The sequence below is a fragment of the Gopherus evgoodei genome, chromosome 3 (genome assembly GCF_007399415.2).
Source record: "Gopherus evgoodei ecotype Sinaloan lineage chromosome 3, rGopEvg1_v1.p, whole genome shotgun sequence".
Classification (NCBI taxonomy): domain Eukaryota; kingdom Metazoa; phylum Chordata; order Testudines; family Testudinidae; genus Gopherus; species Gopherus evgoodei.
In genome coordinates, this window is record NC_044324.1 from 129,479,727 (window position 1) to 129,491,518 (window position 11,792).

The window sequence follows — 11,792 nt, forward strand, 5'->3', positions numbered from 1 at the left end:
GCAAAGGCAAGTTCATAAAGAAACATGGCTTTCTAACAATGGTACTACAAAAAACATGATTGACTTCATCTTAGTAAGGCAATGCTGGACAGCAAGTGTACTAAACTGCAGCTCTACAGAAGCCTAAATGCACATTCAGACTATTGGGCAGTAATCACTACAGTAAGGATCAGATTTACTACTTCAAAATATGCACACATAAAAAAGACAAGAGAATATAGGGTTGAAGCTTTGAAAAATACAGACACTGTGGTGACCTTTCAGAATACTACTGAAGGCTATTTTGCCCATCTCTTAGATGTAGAGGACACCGGCTGTCTTTAGACGTGTATGTTCCACCATACATCAGATATTTGCTTTTTGTCAAATCTAGGAGAGAGACATAGAGTTCAACAAATCCCTGTTTTGCAAATTCATTGACTTTAAGAAACCTTTTGACTCTGTTAACAGAGAGACTCTGTGGAAAGTACTCAAATGGTACACAGTTTTAGTACCATGCTGATTCAAATACTGTAGAGTCTGTATTGCATAGTTTTGCATGCCGTACAAGGCAGTGGTGAGCAGACTCCGTGGTTTGAAGTGAAAACTGGAATGAAATGGGGATGCATACTCAGCCCAATACTATTTGCTCTGTACTTGTCAAACATTGATGGAGGCTGCATGATATTGGGGAAAATTATCAATCACCCAGATTGCAGATTATTGTGTAGCGATAAGGCCTATGGAGGAATACTGCTGAGAAGCAGTAACTAACCTGGCCAGCACAGCCACAGAATGTGGTTTAAAAAGGAATGAAAAAAAAGACCAAACTAATGGTAACATCAAAAATCAGACTAAACTAGGCATTAATTGTGTACATTGGGCAAATAGCTTCTGCTGCCTGTGTTCCATTATAGCACATGACAAGCATTGTGAAGATGGCATCCAGAAGCAGATAGCTACTGCCAACAGAACTTGTGCATTCCTAAATAAAAATGTTTGGAACCTTAAATCAGTCTCTATAACAGCTAAAACCAGGTTACATACAACACCCATTGGACCCACATTACTTTGCAGTTGTGACACATGGGTCCTGGAAAAGTGTCTGAAGCAAAAGCTGCAAACATTTGAAATGAGGTGCCTGCGCCATATCCTGGACATGAGAAGGCTAGATAGACTAAGAAATTACAACATCTGTAGAAGACTGAAAGTGTAGTCCATGACTGCAGTGGTTAAAAGGTGCCAGTTACAATAGTTTTGCCACGTTGCTAGACTGATTTCATACCAATTGCCTAAAACTGTTCTCTGTGGAAGAGTGCCTGGTGAGAGAGGCTGTGGACATTCAACAAAACAATGGCATAAAATGGTATATAAAACTATCCAGGCAGCCCTCCCACAGACTCAAATGGCAGCTCAAAACAGGCATGAATGGAATCTGCTCATAATTCGGTTTTACCCAGTCTTGGTGTTGGAAAAAGGAAATGGTGGTGATGATGATGATGATATTACCTGCCTTGTTAGTGTTTGCAATACTGCCATAGTAGGATTTGTTTCTAATTGCCAGGTGGTTTGTTGGTAGAAAGTGGGAATTATCTTTACTGGGGATATTTTATTCCTATTGAGTGTGATTTACTGTAGTGTTATTGATAGGAATTCATTTGACACCCAGTGAGGTTTAATAACAACCAGTGAAATTACTGTTAGAGAGAAGGTTGCTCATCCTGAGCAATATTTGGCAACATTAAAGCAAATTAGTTAATAGTGAATAGGTTTTATCGTTTTGCAAAAAGAATTATCAATATAGGATCTACCATTATTCATAGGGCCTTTTGTTAGCGGTTCAATGACCTGGCAAAAAACTTTACAGTAATATGTATGTAGATAAACTTAAATATGCCTAAGTTTAAGGTGGTCTTTCAAACATCTACTGGCTGAAAAAAATTTCAGAGTAGAAGACCACTTATGTCAGTGGTTCTCAAACTTTTTTTTCTGCAGACCGCTTGAAAATTGCTGAGGGTCTTAGCGGACCACTGAATGATCTTTCCAGATGTTGTTTGTACCGTTAGCTAACTACTGTAAAGCGCTTTGGATAAAAGCGCTATATTACAAAAACCTTAATAATAATTAAAGTTTTTTGTTCTACAAATAAAAGCACACAACTCATATTTTAATAACAGTTGTCTTACCTTTCTAATGCGATGAATGTGCTCTCTCTCATCCGCTGCGGCAGCCCCCAATCTGGGCCTGGGAAGAAGGCAGGTCTCTCTCCCACTTCAGCAGGCACAGAGCTGAGGCTGGGAAGGAGGGTCGTCTCTCCCCGGCCGCCACAACTCTGGAGCTGGGGAAAGTCACCTCTTTCTCTGGCCACCGCAGCCTTGCACATCCCAAATTCCCCCCACCCCCTCTTCTCACCCCACTGCCCCCTCCCACCTACCTCCTATTCCCCAGAAGGCCACCACCTCACCTTACATGTGTGTCTTCTCCAGGGTCCAGGCACCTAATTAGTAGAGCCACGCCCTTCATTCTCTCGTGTGCAGCCACCCAGGCACACACTTTAGAGGGAACTATCTGCGGACCACCTTAAAATGGTCTGCAGACCACAGTTTGAGAACCTCTGAATTATGGCCAGTAGGGAAAATGGGGATTCTTTCTGTCTTGCCCTATGCAATCAGCAAACTGAATTCATTGAGGAATACAGCGTAACTATTACTAAAATTTTGTTTATAATGAGGGCCTGTCTTTTCAGTCTTCTGTTTTCCGTTCCAGAACTTCTTTTCACACTTATGTCTCTTTCTTCGGCCTCATTATTTCAGGAAAGCACTTGTGGTGTCTATTCTGCATCCCGTGACAGTGACAGAGTCTGCAGTCCACCAGAGGCTTGATTCTGCTCAGCCACTTCTGTATCAGGGCCGCCCAGAGGATTCAGGAGGCCTGGGGTCCTCGGCGGCGGGGGCCCCCGCTTCGGCGGTAATTCGGCAGCAGAGGGTGCCCTCAAGACCCACAGCGGGGGCCACACCACCGAATTACTGCCGAAGACCCAGCTCAAGCTCCAATACGTCTGTTAGTCTATAAGGTGCCACAGGACTCTTTGCTGCTTTTACAGATCCAGACTAACACGGCTACCCCTCTGATACTTGACCTCAAGACAGATAGTATGCACAGCTGTTCCTAACACAAAGGGAAGCAAATAGAAGATACGGGTCAAAGGATTGATGTGGCTTTTTATAAATAGATATTTAGATTAGGCCTAGTTTCTAGAAATGCTTTAAACACTCTGTTTAAGTGTTAGCTTTAAGCTGTAGCTAGAGACAACATCCTCCAGGAAAAAAAATATATCAGCAAGCAGACAACTCAATTATATGATTCTGATTAGCAAGAACAAGCCCAAAGAATGGGGAAATTAAGCCTAATTAAAATAGTGGCTGGTAAAAAGAATGACAGTGTAGCTGTGTCCATTCCACTTGGGGACAGAAGTAGAAGGAAGAGGTAGGGGGCAACCACAGAAATATTCTTAGTGTCACTTGGAACATTAACAAAAATAAATAATATATTATTGGTTCCCCTCAGGGAGAACAATAATATGCACTTATATAGTGTAACATTTACACTTACATAGTTTATTTCTTCTAGGGATGTTTTCCAATAATTAATTAATCCTCAGTACAACACTTGACAACAATATTATCTGAGTGTATAGATGTGGAACTGAGCACAAAGAGGTTAAGTCGCTCACTTAAGTTTATCCTTGGTAGCAGATCCAGGAAAAGAATCCAGAACTCAGGACACCCATGCTTATACTCTGATGATGAGGCTATGCTCTTGCAATACTGAGAGGGACATTTTCTCATAACCAATTTGCCATATGCCATCAGAAGTTCTCTAGTTAAAATACTGTGAATTCTGAGAATTGTGTCTGTGAGAGAAGCTGTTCAACAAGACTTTACCTCTGGTGGTTAAGGATTTGTTAAATGTAACTGCTCAAGACCCAAAAAGTGCTAAATCAATAGGTACACATGTTTTAAAGAAGAAGTTAGAATGTGTGTTACTCACGCCATGATGTTCCAGTAAACAGACCTATAGTGATGAACTTCCTGCCTCTTTCCCACATACGCACTGCACTGTTAGTTACTTGATGATACATATTCTCTTGTATTTGACCATAGGCTTAAAATATAATACACTTATTGTTTGGATTATTAATTCAATGAGCAACTTTAGGCATTTGATCTCATGTTGGGATCTCATTTTCAGTCATTTCCCCAAATAGAAGTTTTACCCATTTGGTCAAATGGCCAATTGAAATGATCATTTGACTAAATTGCTAATTCGAAAGCATGCCTGCAACATTTAAAAAAGGGTTTCTAAGCACTTTATAGACCGCTGTATGCTAGATTTGGGCAAAGGCAATACAAATTTAATAAAGGAGCCAGTGGCACTTTTCTGCCGTTTCTTTTCTTTACATACAGAACAGGAGTTTACACTATGTTTCTGAGGCACTTGCCATTTGTGTTCCAGTTCAGAAGCAGAATGTGACTGAATTCTCTCTCTTATGAACACTATGGCCAACATTTTCAAATGTGGATGCCTAAAATTAAATGAGAAGGGAGAAATTTTCAAGGGCACAAATGGGAGTTAGATGCCTAAAGCCCTTTGACCTTTACTGGATGCCTAATTGTTCTTTGTGCCTTTGAAAATCTTCCCCAACAGTCATATCTAGAAATAAGTCATATCTATGAAATAAGTGGCCTGACTAGCTCCCATTAATTGTTTCTTTGTTGTTTTCCTTAAGGGAGGATCTATTAATAGGGATTCTCTATATCCTAATGAGGAGGAGAAGATGGAAGTTGATAAAGTATAGGTAGGAACTGAAGAGAAACAGTCAAATGAAAAAGAGTCCATTCAGTGACATCAGATAATGGCAGAGAGTTACAAAGTGACACATTTTATAAGTGCTTGTATACAAATGCTAGAAGTCTAAATACTAAGATGGATGAACTTGAGTGCTTGGTATTAAATGAGGGTATTGATATAATAGGCATCACAGAAACTTGGTGGAACAATGATAATCAATGGGGCTTAGCAGTACCAGGATAAAAAATATATAGGAATGACAGAGTAGGTAATGCTGGTGGGGGAACGTCACTATATATGAAATAATGCATACAGTCAAATATAGTAAAAATCTTGATTGAATCAAATTGTACCATCAAATCTCTATGGATAGAAATTGCCCGTTTGAATAAAAGAATGTAGCAGGAGGAATATACTACTGACCAGGATGGTGGTGGTGACTGTGAAATGCTCCGGGAAATTAGAGTGGCTATTAAAATAGAAAACTCAATAACAATGGGGGATTTCAACTATCCCCATATTGACTGGGTATATGTCACCTCAGGAGATAAAGTTTCTTGACACCATAAATGACTGTTTCTTGGAGCAGCTAGTCCTGGAAACCACAAGGGGAGGGGAAATTCTTGATTTAATCCTAAATAGAGCACAGGATCTGGTCCAAGAGATGAACATAGCTGAACTGCTCAATAATAGCAACCACAATATAATTCAATTTTAACGTCCTTCTTTGGAGGGAGGAGGGGCGACAGAAGGGTAGTCACAACAAAGAAGCCAACCACAGTAGTATTTAAAAGCAGAAAGAGGAACTACACAAAAATGAAGAAGCTAGTTAAATAGAAATTAAAAGTGAAGTGCCTGCAAGTTGCATGGAAACTTTTTAAAAACACCATAATAGAGGTTCAAATTAAATGTATACCCCACATTAAAAAAACATAGCAAAAGGACCAAAAAAGTGTCACCATGGTTAAACAACAAAATAAAAGAAATGGAGGGGAAAAAGCATTCTTTAAAAATTGGAAGTTAAAGCCTACTGAGGAAAATTGGAGCATAAACTCTGGCAAGTCAAGTGTAAAAATATAATTAGGCCAAAAAAAGAATTTGAAGAGCAAATAGCCAGAGACTCAAAAACTAACAGCAATTTTTTTTAAAGTACATCAGAAGCAGGAAGCCTACCAATCATTACGGCCACGGAACAATTGAGGTGCTAAAGGAGCACTCAAGGAAGATAAGGCCATTACAAAGTGCTGCAGTAGAACCTCAGAGTTAAGAACACATCAGGAATGGAGGTTGTTCATAACTCTGAAATGTTCATAATTCTGAACAAAACATTTTAGTTCTTTCAAAAGTTTACAACTGAACATTGACTTAATACAGCTTTAAAACTTTACTATGCAGAAGAAAAATGTTGTTTTCCCTTTATTTTTTTAGTACGTAAGAACAGCCATACTGGGTCAGACCAAAAGTCCATCTAGCCCAGTATCCTGCCAGGTGCGCCAGAGGGAATGAACAGAGCAGGTAATCATCAAGTGATCTATCCCATCACCTATTCCCAGCTTCAGGCAAACAGAAGCTAGGGACACCATCCCTGTCTATCCTGGTTAATAGCCATTGATGAACCTATCCTCCATGAACTTATCTACCCTGTTATAGTCTTGGCCTTCACAACATCCCCTGGGAAGGAGTTCCACAGGTTGACTGTGTGTTGTGTGAAAAATACTTCCTTTTGTTTGTTTTAAATCTGCTGCCTATTCATTTCATTTCATGACCCATAGTTCTTGTGTTATGAGAAGGCGTAAATAACACTTTCTTATTTACTTTCAGCACACCAGTCAAGATTTAGTAGTTTATGTTTAACACAGTACTGTACTGTATATGCTTTTTTTCTTTTTTTTTTGTCCCTGCTGCTTCCTGATTGTGTACTTCTTGTTCCAAATGAGGTGTTTGGTTGACTGGCCAGTTTGTAACTCTGGTGTTTATAATTCCGAGGTTCTACTGTAGATTAATTATTTGTATCAGTCTTCACTGAAGAAGATGTGAGGGAGGTTGCCACACCCGAGCCATTCTTTTTAGGTGACAAATCTGAGGAACTGTCCCAGACTGAGGTGTCAATAGAGGAAGTTTTGGGACAGATTAATAAATTAAACAGCAGTTAGTTACCAGGACCAAATGGTATTCACCCAAGAGTTCTGAAGGAACTCAAATGTGAAATTGCAGAACTACTAACTGTAGTCTGTAACCTATCATTTAAATCAGCTGCTGTGCCAGGATAGCTAATGTGACACCAATTTTTAAAAAAGGCTCCAGAGGCAATGGTGGAATTACAGGCCGGTAAACCTAACTTCAGTACCAGGCAAATTGGTAGAAACTATAGTAAACAACAGAATTATCAGACACAGAGATTAACATGATTTGTTGGGGAACAGTCAACATGGCTCTTGTAAAGGGAAATCATGCCTCACCAATCTATTATAATTCTATCAGGTGGACAAGGGTGATCCAGTGGATATCGTGTACTTGGACTTTCAGAAAGTCTTTGATAAGGCCCCTAACCAAGGGCTCTTAAGCAAAGTAAGCAGTCATGGTATAAGAGGGAAGTTCCTCTCTTGGATCAGTAATTGGTTAAAAGACCATAAACAAAGGTAGGAATCAATGGTCAGTTTTCAGAACAAAAAGTGGTGAATAGTGGTGTCCCCTCGGGGTCTGTACTGGGACCAGTTCTGTTCAACATATTCACAAATGATCTGGAAAAAGAGGTAAACAGTGTGGTGGCAAAATTTGCAGACAATACAAAATTACTCAAGATAATTAAGTCTAAAGCAGATTGTGAGGAGTTACAAGGGGATCTTGCACAACTGGGTGACTGAGCAACAAAATGGCAGATGAAATTCAGTGTTGATAAATGCAAAGTAATGCGCATTAGAAAGCATAATCCCAACTATACATACAAGATAATGGGGTCTAAATTGGCTGTTGCCATTCAAGAAAGAGATCTTGGAGTTATTGTGGATAATTCTCTGAGAACATCCACTCAATGTACAGCAGCAGTCAAAAAAAGCTAACAATGTTAGGAACCATTAGGAAAGGAATAGATAATAACACATAATGCCACTGTATAAATCCATGGTACTCCCACACCTTGAATACTGTGCAGTTCTGGTCACCCATCTCAAAAAATATATATTAGAATCGGAAAAGGGTTAGAGAAGGGGAACAAAAATGATTAAGGATATGGAACAGCTTCAATATGAGGAGAAATTAAAAAGACTGGGACTTTTCAGCTTGGAAAAGAGATAATTAAAGGATATGATATAGGGCTATAAAATTGTGACTTGTGTGGAGAAAGTGAATAAGGAAGTGTTATTTACTCCTTCACATACCACAAGAACCAGAGGCCACCCAATGAAATTAATAGGCAGCAGGTTTAAAACAAACTAAAGGAAGTACTTCACAGAATGCACAGTCAGCCTGTGGAACTTCTTGTCAGGGAATGCTGTGAAGGCCAAAACTATAACAGAATTCAAAAAATAATTACATAAGTTCCTGAAAGATAGGTCCATCAATGACTATTAGCCAAATTTGGTCAAGGATAAAACCCTATGCTATGGGTGTATTTAGCCTCTGACTGCCAGAAGCTGGGATTAGATGACAGGATGGATCATTCAATGAGAGCCTGTTTTGTTCATTCCCTCTGAAACATCTGGTGTTGGGCACTGTCAGAAGACAGGATACTGGGCTAGGTGGACCATTGATCTGACCTGAGTATGGCCATTCTTATGTTCTTATGTTCCGTCAACTGAAATAAAAGTTACCTAGGCTTGAACCTTGTGTAGTCATTTACAGCTATGAAAAGTGGATATCAAATACTGTACTACCAAATCAGATTCTCTACTTACAGTGATGGTAACATTTTACAACCATTTTATACTAATTCTGCACTGGTTTATGTGACTACAGAAGATACAAAGCTTGAGAGAATCAGGCACTAGGCCGAAAGACAGGCATTCCACTTCTGCCAACAGCCACAATACAGAAATAGCCTTTGATTTCAACTGTATGACAGTGCAATATAAGGTTCAAGCCTTCAGAGGAACATGCTGGTAGTGATATGATATGCTGAGTGCTTCTGAAAATAGAGAGACACCACAAGTGTCAGTACTTTACCAGCAGACCTTCCCATGACAACCAAATGGAGAGCATTGGAAGCTAAGAAAGACCTTATTTGGGGCAAAGTAGAGCAATACACTCTTTGTGGATGGCCAGTTCCTACAGCAGAGGAAGGACTTTATTGTTTCTATTTTTAATTGTGGTAATAACCAGGAAAGAGTTCTCAATTCAGAATTATTGTATTCTCTGGAGTATATATGTAGTGATACCCAATGGCTTACAGGTGAGGAATTTGGTTAAATTATACAAACATCACCAAAGTATAGTACAAATTTTAAATTTGGCTGTAAGTTATGTTTGGTGTGCAGACACAGACCAGGATACGAAGGGAAAACAGTCAAGGTGAAATGTGAAGTAGTCACTGAAACATTAAATTGGTTAATATAATTCATGGAAGTGAGCCACTAAACCCTGGCCCAAATTGATTTTGTGGAAAACAATAAACACATGCATTTAGTTGTGAGTTGTGACTGATGCTTATTCTATTTTCTGCATCCTGTATCTTTAAATGTAAGGGAGCCTTCTGCTTGCTACAGGGGCAGCAGTGAGATGGTTGCCACTTTGTGTTTCAGTTCCAGTGCAGAAGGCTACATGGAGTCTTCACTTTTATTTTAAAGTACAAATAATCTGGACTGAACACAACAGATTTTTTTGTTTTTTTTTTGTATGTGGGAAAACATACTTTTTTTTGTATGTGGGAAAACATACTAAAATCCAGGGCTAAGCAGAGAGCACAGAGAACTGAAGTGAACGTCCTTCTCATACAGTAAAGAAAAGAGGAAAAGTTTGATCCTGGGAATACATGAAGTAGAATTCTATCAACCAGACATTCCTCACAAATATATTCTGGAGCTAGAGAAACATCAGGTCCCATCCCTAAAAGGAATAAAAAATAGGAGACTAATATACACAATATACAGCAAAATAACAAGAGAGATTACTTTGAGACTTGGAGAGAGAGAAAAGATTGGAAAGAAGGGGAAATCTTCTACGTAGCACTCCATTATTTTCAGGATGGCACAGTCTCTGGGTTGGATAGGTTCCTTGCTCCAACAGTAGCTACTAATGTTAATACCCCTCGCTCCCCCCGCCGCCTTGTTTTTCCTTTTTGTTCAATCCAGCCATTAGCCATTATAATAGCTGTCAGAAAACATGAAGGCATTCAGAGTACAGAGAAAAGGAAAGAGCTCATGAGCTATCTCAATATGCAGATGACTATTTGTTGTTTTTCTGGTACCCAAGTCATTGTTGTATCAGCTGCCTCAGACAATAAGTGGCTTTGGATCCTTCTCGAGATATGGGATTCAGTGGCACAAATCAGATTCTTTTTCTGTTAGTTTGTTTCGAGCTGACAGTTTTTTGTTCTAGTAGTAGGAGTCTTATGCCCATTAAATGCTTCAGGATTGGAGTTAAATATTTAGAGGATCCAAACAACAGGAGAATAGTCTGAGACAATCACAAAGAAACCAATAGTTAGATACATTAAGAATGTACTACTTAATTGGAATTATCTGCTGTTATCTGTACACAGATAGATACTAAGCAGAGTAAATGATGGGGAAAAACTGTACTTCCTATTATTAGAGAAAAAAAAAGCCATTTTCCTTCCTGTTCCACCAAGTTTATTAAAAGATCCCTTCTTGGTTGTCTCAGTGTTTATTTGCAATAGGAAGACATCAAGTCTTCAGCTAGGTATTGGTATTTTTCCACGTGAATTGATAGAAGGTGAACTAGAATGCTAGCTTTAAAAGGTTCTTTTGCCTGTCTCTCCTCCAATGACAGTTGCCTTCAAACAGAAGCTTCTGATACAGAGGAAAATATGGCAGTTCTTTTTGTTTCAGATACTGCATACCATATCAAAGATGCATTCATCAGACACCATTTATCAGCAATATGGTAATTCCCGGTGTTGTTTGTACTACAGAATAGGTTATAAGTCTGTGTTTTTTAATGTATATATATCTAAGAGGAATCGATATGAGGAAGATGTTTTTTTCTCCAGCTCTTAAAGAAAGACACTTGTGAAGGTGGAATTATAAAATGCAAGCCTTCTTTCAGGTGGCTCTTCTTTTGTTTCTTCTAAACAATGAAGAAAAAGCTTGAACTTATTAAATGATTTTTCCAAGAAATGCAATCAAGAGTTTAATGCAAACTCAAGAAAGTAGTTACATTTCTCAGCCTATTAGAGAGTGAAAGATTATCGTAAATAGTTATTGGTGCAACCCTCTATCTAGAATCTTTCTTATCTCTTTAATTCCTGGAATGTCCCTCTTTTTGAATGTTCAGATATCTTTACATGAAGTTTAGGTTCAAGCATTAGATGGATTTAGTACTGACTTCACATACAATAGATGAATATCTGCATTGGATGGAATATCTATCTCTCTACAGATAACAGATTCACAGAGTCTCATGCTTTGTAACTTAAATTTCATATCTTTTAGAAAAATATGTATTGAGAGCAGAATAGTAGACAACTTTTGGTACAGGGAAAAGGTATTTAAAAAACATGGAAAAATAATGGGCCCACATCCTAAGCTGGTGTAAATCAGCATGAGTTCACTCATTTAAATGGAACAAACTGATCTGCAACATCTAAGGATCAGACCCAATGTACTAAGTGTATGAAGAAAAACAGCACTAATTTGGTATCAATGGTATCAATACATTTCTTTCAACTGGAGCAGGATGATGGTTGTGTAAAGTGTGAATAAATCACAGACAGAAACAAACTCAGACAGATTGTACACACAGAACTTCTTTTTCCTGTTTCTCACACTCTGAGCTTCATGACATGG